The sequence below is a fragment of the Rousettus aegyptiacus genome, unplaced genomic scaffold, assembly GCF_014176215.1.
Source record: "Rousettus aegyptiacus isolate mRouAeg1 unplaced genomic scaffold, mRouAeg1.p scaffold_m13_p_1, whole genome shotgun sequence".
Lineage (NCBI taxonomy): Eukaryota > Metazoa > Chordata > Mammalia > Chiroptera > Pteropodidae > Rousettus > Rousettus aegyptiacus.
Genome location: NW_023416284.1, coordinates 130,333,987 through 130,348,013, shown reverse-complemented (window position 1 = coordinate 130,348,013; position 14,027 = coordinate 130,333,987).

The following is a 14,027-nucleotide window of genomic DNA, read 5'->3' as shown; positions in this document are numbered from 1 at the left end:
CAAGAGCTTCTACTTTTTCAAAGCACTTTTTCATGTTATCTCATTCTGATTCTGTAAAGAATTAACTCTAATCCTTTAGAACAGGTTGAGATAGGTTCTGTTTTACATGGAATGTTTAAAAAGCCTCTAAAAATAAAGTGACTTGCCTGAGGGCACACAATGAGTCAGGGACTAAATCATTTGAATTACTAATGCTTAGTCCAGTGTACTTTTCACTATATCCCAGGGCTTAAAGTTTGACTTTATCTGGGGGTAACATCACATTGTCCTGGGGAATAATATACCTTGGGGCAGAGGTGAAGGGAGGAGGGCTGTTACTTGACAGTTCAAGGGGCCCTTAATCAAGGACACACCTATTATTGTCTGTTTGCATCTCTTGGATGAAGGGGTTATTGTGTGGTATTTAGTTTATCCTTTTGAGGCCTGAAGGGTAGGCCTCCTATTAGACCCTGGATTCTGTATTTTATGAAAGGTAACCTTGCAGCTGTGGCTACCTGGTGAATGTTGCTAAAATGGTGGCCACCACTTTAGAGACTGGGAACTGGAATGGACCAGTAGAAGAGAACAATCAGGTTTTATAAATCAGATTGTTGGATTTCATCTTACTCTTTGTATATAGTTCCTATAAAATCTTAGTCTTTAGTAAAGTCTAATTTTAATATTCAAATCTGTTTTCATCTGTGTTATATGATAGAAAAGGTCAGATGCTCTTGTCTGGGTTCAAAAAGCCAATCATGGAAGCAGCAAGATATTCCAAGGGTAAAGTAAATCTTGAGAGGTCTCTCAGGGTTATTGAAGATTTTTGTTCCATTGCATGCCTAGGTTTTATTTTTGTTCAGTCAACAGTTTCTTTAAAGGAGGTTTCTTACTAAAACAACAACAAGAAGAAGAAGAACAAACAATTGAAAAGTAAACCAGCTGTTAAGAGCAAGGAAAAAGATAAAGGCTGTGTGTGAAATAAGCAGTTTACCTGCATTAATATTTAAAAGCCCTCTGAATTCTTGTGTCCTCTCCTATCTTTATCTCTCTCCCATTTTATTTCTGTCCTCCTTTCCCTTTCTCTACCTTGAATATCATCTTTGTATTCTCCTGTTCTAAATGTCTTTCTTCCCACATCACTGTGACTTTATTTCCATTTCCTCTACCTACCATTGCTTAGATTGTAAATGTCTAAGCTCTAAGTGACAACTGTATGTTTGAAAAAGGGAACACTTATTCAAATTTGTACTTCCCTTAATACTCAAATGATTACTCTTTCAAATCTATGAAATAATATTTTTCTAAGCATTGAACACAACCAGGAAATCAAAATGTTTAATTTAACAAATAAAAATTTCCCTGTGTTAAGGGTGGAAAATTTTCCAGTAAGCCAGCATTAAGGATTTATTCTGCTTCTGTAATCTGTTTACTTGTTTGATGTTAACCAGGGTGTGGTAATCTGCTCAAAGATATGCTAATGGCCAATTTCTGATTCTGTAATCCGCTTACTTGTTTGATGTGAACCAGAGGGTGTGGTTCTAGGCTTTATAAACTACCTCTTTTTGGAGCTGGTGACTGATCTCCTCTAACCCTGTGTGGTAGAGAGTCAGTCGCCAGCTGGCTAATAAAGGCTCACAATTCATCTCACTTGGCTCCATGAGTCTTAGAATTGATTGCGCCACAACAATGTTAGTGCAAAATCAGAGCATCAGTGATGAAGATCAGATTATCCTGCATAAATACATGGGATTAGGATAATATCACTGGTAGGACATTTTTTGGACAAAATTGGAAGACATTTAAAGTATGAGTCTGTTGGTTTTTTATAATTCTAATTTAATTCTAACACTATGAAATCATTTTAAACATTTATTCTATTGTAAACAATTTTTCTTCCCAACATAATCTTAAATTTTTAACTACAATTTATGCCCTCATGTATAATACTTATATGACTTCTCATTTGTCATTTCTGTAATCACTTCATTGTCCTTAACATCTGATTCCTCTACTTTGTCTCTCATGTCTTTCCTTTTTCTCTTTTTATTTTCCCTACTGTTCTCATTGTCCTTACTTCATCTCACCTCCCTTAAATATTCAAAGCATGGAATTAAAACATAATTCCTGCTTAACAGTGTTTTGTGGAGAGTTATTGTTCTCATGATTTAAGCTCCTTGTAAAACTTGAGGACATCTATGTCTGTCCCTGCTTGCAACTTTTCTAGATCAAGTTATCAAAAATTTAATGCTCGTGTGTGTGTATGTGTCTGTGACAGAACACACTCTGTAGAATATTGGCACATTTTTATTTACTTTTACTTTGTAACTAGTGTTTTTAACAAATATTCCAGAACAGTTTTCTACATCAGTACAGATAGGGGCCGAGGAGCACAGAAGAAAAGCAGCTGGGACAGCATTTTATAATTTATCAAAGTTTGAGTAAAATTAACTTATTAATTAAAAAAAGAACATTGTATATATTGTTAGTTTTTTTTCATCGCAAGAATTCACTCAGGTTACCTAAAGTAATGGAGTGTTTATTTTAAGGATATGCACACACAGACATAAGGAAGACATGAAGATCAACCACATAGCAGGCCTCATAGCATCCCAGGAAAACCTTTATATCAAGAACTCATGGGAGGAACAGGAATTATAATATAGTGCCTAAAAGATCTGGAATGAAGTTTGGAAACTCAAAATTAATTCAGGATTTGAAGCAACCCTAGTACTCAGTTATTTTGTCACTGCTTAGCAGACATTTGTTGATCCTTACTCCAATGCTGTGTCATTGCAATGACTCATCCACTATCTGTGCTTTTTATGTATTTCCACTTATGCTGTCACTACCAATTAACTTAGTATTTGTCTAAAGTTCAAATTCCAGAGAGAGAGACGAATTGATTGGTCCAAATTGGATGACTAGATGATTTATCACCACAATCCTGGTTCAACAGAACTTTCTTAACTAGACCTCCTCTGGGTGGCTTCTGGCTAGGAAGATGAGCCAGCAAGGCAAGGCACCTATCTATAAAGAGCCACTGAGGACGACTTCAGGGATTGTGGACACGACTAGCATTAAGAAGTGAGGCCAGCCCAGTATATTGTATAACCTTCTTTCTAGGCACAAAGCAGTCTTCTTCTACCTGCAATTCCCAGGAATCCAAGGGAAGTGAGACAACCTATGGAAACTCTGGGGATCTCTGACTTGAAAAACTGGATTTCTTGCAACAGTGTCTCATCATCTCTGGTACAGCAACACTTGTAGAGACTGCCCTTTTAAAACAAGGTATGTGCTCATCCCGCACATTCACTCCTTTACCTATCTGATTCTTTAAGCAAATAAACTTGAAATTCTTCTAAACATAGATCGGAGGCAGTGAGACAAATGGCAATAATTTAGCTGTGAGGGACCTGAGGACTTGAGCTAAGATATTTCAGAGGAAATGGAAAGGTGAACATGGGAATAAAAGCCTAAGACATAGTGACTGACAACAGGAGTCTAGTGAGGAGACCAGACAGGGTGGAAAGTATGAGGATGAGGAGAGGTAAGAAGGGAAAATAAAAGAGATGGCTCCCAGACTTTCAATCTGGTTGATTCGGAGAGAAATGATAGCCTTGACAAGAATGTGAAAATCCAAAGGGATAATTTAAAGAGAAAATATGATTTTTGTGGTTTGGTAAGGTTTTATTTTGGATGTTCTTTACTTTAAAGACAAATCAATTGAAAGTTTTGTTTTTCTTTCAAAAACAAAAGAGCCCCACAACAATTAAGCTATTTTTTCTTGCTTATGAACACCTGATAGAAAAAATGTTTTACTCTTGTTCAGTACAAAAGTGTGGAAATCCATTAATTTAATCAGTCTAGTTATCTTCGCCTATTTTATTGGACATTTCCAGAAAATAGGAGTTAAACTACTTCTAAAAAACTTAATTAAGGAAAATGAATTGAAACATATCCTATCAAATCTCCTTTATTTTTCAGGTCCCAGAACAGTCAGTTAAATCCTGTCCTTCTACTCAGTTAAAATTGCATGAGGAAAACAACATATTTCACTTTTACAAATACAACAGTGCCCTAATTTTTACAGTATTTGAACTTAGGGTAATATAAAGTAGAATTTCAGACACTAAGGCTCTATCAACTATGTGATGGTGACAGGTTACTCGTTTTAGAGACATGCTTATGATTTTCAAGCGTAAGTGAGATTGTGTAGAGCTTTTGTTTGTTTGTTTGTTTTGTTTGTTTGTTTTTGTGTAGCTTGTAGCCCCAGAACATAAAAAGAGAAATGAGAATGGGCTAATGATTTTCCGTCAATTCTTCTTAAGAAAGACAGTTTCCATGTCCTTAGGACATCCAGAAAGATTTGTGATTTGTGCAAAACAATCAAATCAACCTTGTCTGAGTTATCCTTACCATGATCTTATTTTAGCCTTAAAAATTTAAGATTTTTACAAGAAGAAAAAAACTGACATCCCTTGAGTTATATCATTTTTTAAATATTCCTGAACACAGAGAGAAAAACCAAAAGAATGGATTGCACAGCCGAAGAATAACCACAACCACCTTTACAGAGAAGCTCAGAACGAAGCTGTGATGTTGATATTTTGCCAAGTTTCTCTGAGATATTGATTATGACCTGCAGCCAAATATGACTCATTGCTAGAAATGCTGTATCTAAAATGATGTCATTAGTTTTTTCAGTTTTAGGGGAGAGAAGAGGGTGATATTTTGGCCTAACTAGCAAGTTAACATATTATAGTTATTCACATGTACAACAAGTACATATAATATAATTAGGTTTAATACTAACATCAGAGTTTTTTTTTTTTCCCCGATATATCCTAGCCAGATTATCCAACATTGGTGTCCACTAGCCAATAATGTATGCTATGCACACAGAGCTTACAATCAGCTTCTTATTCTTATACCTTAAAGTGTAAGTAGTCAGGTAAGGATCACCAGATTTTTGAGGATCAAACAAACAGGTATAAAAAGAATTTGTAAGATACAGAGACATAGAATGGAAGAAGGCTTTAAAAAGACCCTCTAATTAATAGCCTCAGGATATTAGGAGTATAGTATATCTGTGAAACAAAAACAAGATGCTATATAAAAGAAAGAAAACACAAAAACAGCTATTGAAAATTTACAATACCATGGCAGAAATAAAAATTCCAGTGAAAAAATAAAGATAAATTTAAGGTAATATCCCAGAAAGTAAAATGTAAAGATAACGAGTTTGAAAAACTCTACCATGTAAGGATACAATGACAAGTGTAACTCAGAAGAGGATTCTTGCCAGAACTCAACCATGCTGGCAGCCTGACCTCAGACTTCCAGCCTCCAGAACTATTAAAAATAAATTCCCATTATTTATAAGACACACAGTCTATGGTACTTTGTTATAGCAGCTTGAACTAACTAAGGTAACTCCCCAATTGTCAATCAATCATAAAGGTAGAGTAAAGATCTTTCAAATACATAACAGCTCAAGAAATTTACTCCCCATGTAATTTTTATCAGGAAGCTACTAGAAGAAGAGGCACTTCATTAAAGTGAGTAAATCAAGAAAGAATAAGACATGGAATCTAGGAAATATTGAGATTTCACACAAGAGAGGAGTGAAAGGAATTTCCAGGATAAAGGTGAGAGGTGAGCTCTGGATGATCTGTACACGTGGCCTCGAGCCTAGACTGCAGAGGGAGGATTTCCAAGAAAAAGATGAAATTTATAGAATCTGAAATGTATTGGAAGGAATTGAGAAGAGATAAACATTTCTGGCAGAGAGCTTGGGGATAAATGCTAGGTAAATGGGAAATGAAGCAAGGAAAATTAAATAAAGGAAAGAGCAAGGAAATTATTAATTTGCGAGAAGAGGAAAAAGTACAAGAAAAAATATGTCATAGTACAACTGATTACATGTAAATAGCAAATATCAATAGAATCCAAATATAACTACATTAGGAGGAGAAAGAGAATATACATATATATGTATATGTGTAAGTATATGTATATAGATGGGATCTAGGTAATAATAGAACTGAAACCTCATCTTTCTAAGAGAAAGCCATCAGTTTATATCTTAAACCAAAAAAGCACTGTTAGTATTATATTTGAAAATATGAAGGTTACTACTAAAAGAACAGGTAAGAAGGTTGAAAGAGATTGCCTGGGAAAGGAGGGAGTGAAAAGGAAGGAAGCAGTTACAGAAGGAGTCCAGGAGACCTCTGGTTTTCTTTTGGGCCTTGTAATGCTTATTTTACATATATATATAAATATATATATATTATATATGTAAATAAATTTTTTTAAAAAGCAGACAGGATTTTAAGTTCAAAACAAAGGCACAGAGGCATAAGTACGTCAAATAGGTATGGGTGGGAAACAGAATATAATGCAGAGGAGTTGGAAAATTAGACAGGTCATGCTGATTGGGGCACTCAGGTCCCTGCTGAGGAACTTAGAATTTATTGTCTGTGCTGTTGGAACCCTAGAAGGTGGATGAGTAGGGATGCCACATAAAGGTAAGTATATTTTGAAAGGGGTAGAAAGAAAGGCAAGACACTGAAAGTTGAAAGACTAGTTAGAAAATATTTTAATTGAAAGATTTGAGGGAACAAAGGAACAATCGAATGGAAAGGATTAGATGTATGAGAAATATCCCTGGTGGAATTACAGAATTTGATTTACTGATATGATGCGAAGTGAGGGAGAAGAGAGAGATGAGAATTACTTGGACTTTTCCAACCATGCTATCTGGGGGATTCTGATGCAAAAATTTAGTTTGCCTAATTTTGATGGTCCTCCTCATTTTCCAGAGTTTTCTCCAAATGATATTTGTTCTTTAAGAAAATGAAGGCACTGAGTTTGGCCAGAAGGAAACAAAACCCTTCCACCAGTTGGATCTACCTACATTAATTCAGAGTCATTATGAAGTCTCAGAGATGTGAAAGTGCTGGTTACACTGTGTAAATATAGGAGAGTCTATCATGGCCATTGTTGTTTTCTAAAGAATGTGACTCAAGTTCTATGGGTTATGCCAAATGAAAAGTTTCAAAAAACTTTTTGAGCAATGTTAGCAACATTGAACACTGATACAAATTGCCAGTACATATCAGTATGAATCAGTAGGCTTCAAAATGGGCATATCTTTCACTGCAACATACATTACATTACGTTACGTTATGTTACATTACGTTACGTTACATTACATTACATTACATTACATTACATTACATTACATTACCCCCCAAAGATATGCCAGTGTCCTAATCCTTAGAACCTGTGAATATTACCTTTTTTGGAAAAAGGGCCTTTACAGATGTTAAGTTACAGACCTAGAGATGAGCACAACATCCTGAATATTCTGGGTGGGTTTTAAATCCAATGACAGGTGTGCTTATGAGACACTCAGAAGAGGAGGAGGAAATGTGATTTCTGAGGCAGAGATTAGAGTGATATCGCCACAAGCCAAAGGACACCTGAAAACACCAGAAGCTGGAAGAGACAAGGAACTGATTCTCTAGGAGAGTTTGTAAAGAGAGTGTGATCTGCTTCTTGGACTTCTGGCCTCCAGAACTATGAAAAAATAAGTTTCTGTTGTTTTAAGCCACTGAATATAAATATAATTTGTTACAACAGCAATAGGAACCTATTACGATTGGTAATATTACATTACCTAAATGCCTTAAAATATCTATTAAGTTAAATGTCTTACATATGGGGATTAGATGTTCCGTTTCACAGAAAAGAAATTATACAAACTAACTCAAGCAAAATGGAGTTTATTGTAAGAATGCCAAGCCCAAGGAATCCATAGAAAACTAACCAACCCAGAGCAGGAGCCCCTGGGCATCGACACAATCTAGTAACTCTCAGGGTACTGCTTTTTTCCTGTCCCATGACCAAGCCAACCATTGGTGTCTCTCTTCCAAATTCCCAAGAAAAGTCTGTGAGCGTCCCAGTTTATATTTGATATCCACTCTTGGCCCAATCAATTGTTAGGGAGCGTCAAGCAATTTGTAATTTTCTTGTTTGTGCTTTCTACTAAATAGCTTTCTGCTAAGGCTTTTCTTCTAAGTTTCAAGAAATTAATGTGCTTTTATCTTGAAAGTTTGGATTATTTTTTTAATTGTGGAAAAAATATACATAACATAAAATTTACCACTCTGAAAAAAAACTCCTTACCCGCTGAGTAATCACTCTCCTTTCCCTCCTCCTGTAGTTCCCAGCAACCACTGATCTGCTTTCTGTCTCTATGGACTTGCCTTTTCTGGACATTTCATATAAATGCAATAGTACAATATGTGGCTTCTTGCTTCTAGCTTTTCACTCAGTATGTTTTTCAAGGTTTAATCATATTGTAGCATATATCTGTATTTCATGCCTTTTTATAGTCAAATACTATCCCACTGAACCAAGATGCCACATCTTGTTTATTCATCCACCAGTTGACAGATATTTGAGTTGTGCCTACCTTTTGGCTATTATGAATAGTGCAGCTATGAATATTTGTATGCAAGTTTTTGTTGACCATCTGTTTTCAATTTGTGGGGCTATGTACCTAGAAGTAAAATTGCTGAGTCATATGGTAATTGTACATTTATTGGAGAACCACCAAACCATTTCCACAGTGGATCCACCATTTTACATTCCCACCAGTACGTGTATGAGGCTTCCAATTTCTCTACATTCTTGCCAACACTTATTGTTTCCTGATTGTGTGTTTTTTTGTTTGTTTGTTTTGTTTTATGATTATAGCCATCCCAGAGGGTGTGAAGTGGTATCTCATTGTGGTTTTTATTTGTATTTGTCTAGTAACAGATGATGTTGAACACCTTTTCATAGGCTTATTGGCCATTTGTATATCTTCTTCTTCATGTATTCTGGATACTAGGCCCTTATCAGATATATATTATTATTTTTTTAAAATATAGCCACAGAAGCAAAATATCTTGCCATTTTCTATTCTCGAACAGAAAAAAGTGAGGTTCTGATTTGTGCACATTAACTGTAGGTTAAAACTCATGTTTTAAATAAGCATCTAAAAATATCTTATGCTCCTTCCTAATGATTCAGTAGTTGTGGCTGTGGAAGTGGTATTTACTACCTTATGTCCTCTCAGATTCATTTTGGAGTGCTGTAGGGACAATCAATGCCATGTTTATTCCAACCATCAATGATTTCTGGTTTTCTGAAATTTATTTTTTTGTCATTTTTTCCTTTAAACTCTTTTGAAATTGTACTTCACACTTTCTGTTTTTAACCACGTATCCCTGTTTGGTGTAGAACATTTAGACTTTCAAAATTATTGTACTCTAAGAAGTAAATTAAAAAATGACACTAGCAATCAAGAAAACCAGGGTCTGTGATATATTTATGTTTTCAGAGGACTGACCATGGTAGAAAGTGGAACTAAACACAATCTAATAAATAGAATAGGATAGGATGGATAGGATAGGATAGGATAGGATAGAATAGACCAGACAGAAGAGAACAAAATAGAATAATGACAGTAAGAAATTGAGCTCATTTGTGTGAGTTAATGATTTTTAAGTAATCGAAAGTTAAAAGCCATAAAATAAATATACTTAAAAATTTAAAGGCTTGCTGTGAACTCACATGCTCAGCTCACAGGTCCCAATATTTAGGCATAATTTATCTCTTTAAAGTCCATTCTCCCAGCTTACTTTGACACAACTGCAATATCATTGCCACCAGGTTTTCAAAAGTGTCAAAATTTCTATTTGCTCAGCACATACAATGTTTCTCCTCTCTAGACTTCGCACTTAGAATAACAAGATTCTGCTTACCTTAAAATCTTTAAATAATATTGGCATTTCAGAAGATGAATTAGATTAATCTTTGTTGTCTTCTAGTCCTGGGTTACTGATGTCTACTCCCAGAGGATATGCACCCTAATTTGTAAATCCTGGAGTCTTTTGAATCCACTAATTTTCCAGATGACGAAAGTGAAAAATTTTGTCAAGGTTTAGAGTTAAGAATAGAATACAATGCACAGAATGGGAGGAATTATTTGTAAATCATATATCTATTAAGGGACAGAATAGATGAAGAGCTCTTACAACTCAACAATAAAAAGACAAATAACCCAATGTAAATATGGGCAAAGAATTTGAATAGACATTTCTCCAAAGAAGATATTTGAATGGCCAATAAGCACATGAAAAGATGTTCAACATCCTTGGTTATTAGTGAAATACAAATAATAAACTACAATGAGATACTATTTCACATCCACTAGGCTAGAATAGGGAAGAGGATGACAGGTATTGGTGGAAATGTGGAGAAATTAGAACTTTTGTGCTGCTGGTGGGATTATAAAATGGTGTAGCTACTTTAGAAGATAGTTTGTCAATTCCTCAAAATGTTAAATATAGAGTTATTTATGACCCAACAATTCCACTCCTAAGTATATAGCCAAGAGAACTGAAAACATGTATACATACACACAAATTTGTACATAAATGTTCATAGCAGCATATTTATAATAGCCAAAAGGTGAAAACAACCAAAATGTCCATTAATTAATGGATGGATAAACAAGGTTTGGCATATTCATACAATGAAATAATATTTGGCCATAGAAGAGAATGATATACTGATATATGCTACAAATAGATGAACCTTGAAAACATTATGCTCAGTGAAAGAAGCCAGATATAAAAGGCCGCATATTGTACAATTCCATTTATATTAAGTGTCCAGAAAAGACAAATTTATAGAGACAGAAAGTAGATCAGTAGTTGCCAAAGGCTGGGGGTGGGGGAAGAGAGGGAATACAGAGTGACTACTAATGAGCACGAGGTTTCTTTTTGGGATAAAAACAAAGTTTTTGTTTTGATAAAAATGTTTTAAAATTAGGTAATGGTGCTATGTAATTCTATAAATATAGTAAAATTCACTGAATTGTAAACTTTAAAAGTATGAATTTTATGTTGTATGGATTAATCTCAATAAAGTTATATTAAAAAAACAAAAACCCAGTTCTGTCTGATACTTATCCATTGAGCTCATAGGTAAAATGAATTCTTGCAGAGACATAGAAATCATCTGTTTCCAAATGGAAACAGATCCTCTGTCTGGATCTCCATTTATTAATTCACCTGTTATTTTAATGTCTATCAAGTTTTTCTTTGAAATAAGACATCTTCCAGGTATTGCTGCCCTGAATTAGCTAAAAATCTGTGGAACTCTTTGAATTTAAACAGATAAAAGTAGAGCTTCTCTGGTTGGAAGTGATAGGGTGCGTGTGTGTTGGGGTGGGGACCTGGTCTGTTAAACGTATTCTTTCATATGCAGTCCAATTTTGTTATGTAATAAATAGTGAAACAAACATTTTAGCTGGGACCTTTTCTGAATAATAGGGACCATTATTAGATCCTAAACTAATCACTTTCTCTACTCTAAAATTATTAGTGAGACTAAAATAAAAAATAAGCATGTCCCACCCTGTAGCAATATTATAGATATAGCTTTTAATACTATAAAATATGTGCCTTTTAGAAGGATTTGAGGAGCACTCCCATAAGATCGTTGGATATAGAGTGTTGCATAGAACATCTGAAACAACCACAAATACACATTTACTGCTGTCAAAGAGCTTATATACCTTCTTGGAAAAGTAAGCAGCATATAAACAGTTTAATTAAATGGTGTAATTAGTATGAAAATCACATGCTTTTGGTACACATTAAATGAGACCAGCAGAATTCATTTACTTAACTTTCATTCACTAAAACTTTTTAACTGTTTTCTAAGTACCAAACACTATTTGAGACTTGGAAATTACTGTGCTAAACAAGATAATCATAGTCTCTAGCAACCTAATTAGCAATGCAGAGCAATAATGCAAAAGATGTCACTAGTCAGTAGAGGGAGGACTAAGTACTGTAGAAATGGTAAGGTTATTTCTTAGTATTTAAGAAAAAATCTTGGAAAGTTCCAGGTACAAAGTTTGGGCTTATTATTTGTTTATTAAAATACTCCAGGGTGTTGCTCTTGCCTCTAGTTGCAGCAGCACACAATTATTCACATCCACACAGTCACTCATGTCTACACATACATTCTTCCAGGTAGAATTGTGCTACTTGTGATGGAAGGTAAGTGGTATCTGGGGCCAGGCCAGGGATACTGACAGCTGCCATCTGTACCTTCCCTCTACAAAGCAGATAAGCAAGACAAATAGTGAAGGTGTTAATAGTGGCTATGGCCCATGGGGAAGGGTGTGTGTTGAAGGAGCTGATTCTTAGAGAGGAAGAAGCTGGTATAAATTTTCAGCATGTTGTAGTGACCTTGCTACCCGAAGACTTCCCACTACAGTAGCAAGGCCACTCCAAAATGCTAAAAATTTACTAGTCTTAGAGCTGCAGCTGGTAGATTCTGCTGTCTTTCCATTAGTTTCTCAACTAATGGGGATGAAACTGTGTCTCTACTAGCTAGGCCCAAGAAGACACAGAGGTAGAAATATAATTATGTACACCAGCTCTTCCCCCTCCGAGAACCAACTCCTTTGACACACCCAGCAGGTTGAGCAGCGTTGTTTGTTTCCTTTTTGCAACCTAAGCACTGAGACGTATTTGTTAAGAAATGTGCCTGAACTTCATAACCTCTTCTCCCTACTGAAAATGTATGATGTGTGTTTTTTTTTTTATCCTCTTTCTAGGATGTCTAGTCCAGTCCAGCACACTCCCTCAGGAGCTTACATCTTACCTAATTTTCCTGCTCAGAGCTGCCAGCCATTTTATATATTATTGAAGAGCTGTGAAATCCTAAGCAAAGAGGCTAGAAGTAGAAAGGGGTCAGAAACAAGGATCTTTTTCCAATATCAGGGGCTGGGGTCTCTGGAGGGCTTGGGGCTCTGTAACAGAGAAGACCATTTTTATTTCTGTAGAAACTATCACTGTAGGACAGTAGTTTTGAGAATGTGGTCAGAGAACCATTTGAGTTCACACGATCCTCCTTTTTCCAACTACATGTCTGTGTGAGACTGGATTTCAACCAAAACATATCAACAGATTGAGTACAGAAGCAGACATGACATGAGAATTCAGCTGTCTTCTATTAAGTCAGACACTAGAGATTTGCAAAAAAATAAATGCCACTCCTCTCATTAATTTTTGTTGTTGATTTTAAGTAAATTAATACATATTTTTAAAATTGTGTTTTAATTTTAAAGCAATAAATACAACATAACTCATATAAAGAGAGCTCCTTGAAATCCTCAACACTTTTTAAAGTTTAAAGAGGTTCTGAGATTTAAAAGTTTGAGAACTGCTTCTCTAGGTCTGCTCTTGGCCCCCATTTATTCTCTTTCTTGTTCTTGCCTAGGTATCTCACCAAGATCCATTGCTCCAACTACCACCTCCAAGCATGTTGGTGATTGCTGTGGGCAGCACATGAGCTTCTCTGTGCTGCTCTGCAAGGACCTGGAGATGAGGGAAACAAGATTGCCTCTGAGAATCAAACTGGATAAATCCATGCACAGCACATGTGATCAGCCATTCACTCATTCGCCATATATTGATTGAATACCCAGTGCCACGTACTATTTTTGACACTGGGGTTACTACAGTAACAAAAAAGAGAAAACCCCTGAACATCTTACTGGAGTACATTGGGAGATTATAAAATAATATAATGGGAAATAAAGCTATATGTAGATGTAATACAAGAAGTTATCTGTAAGAGTTTGACTTTAGGAAGTATTTGGAATAACCTCCAATTCCAGGTTCCTTTCCCCACAAGGTTCCCAAAGGTGATATTCAGACAATGGACGATGATAAAAGAATACAAAATAATGTGACAAAGGTTGTGTGTGGGGGTGTACGTGTGTGTTTTTCTCTAGCCTGTAAATTATGTTCCCCAGTAGCCATTTTGCTAGTAGGCCTTAGAAGTGTTTACAAATTTCGTCTTGGTAAGGAGGCAGATATGATGCAAGAAAAGTTCCTGTCAGCCATGGGAGGAGGAGAGCCAGGAGAGCACACCCTGGGATTGGCAGCCTAAGGACGAGACCAGACTAGCAT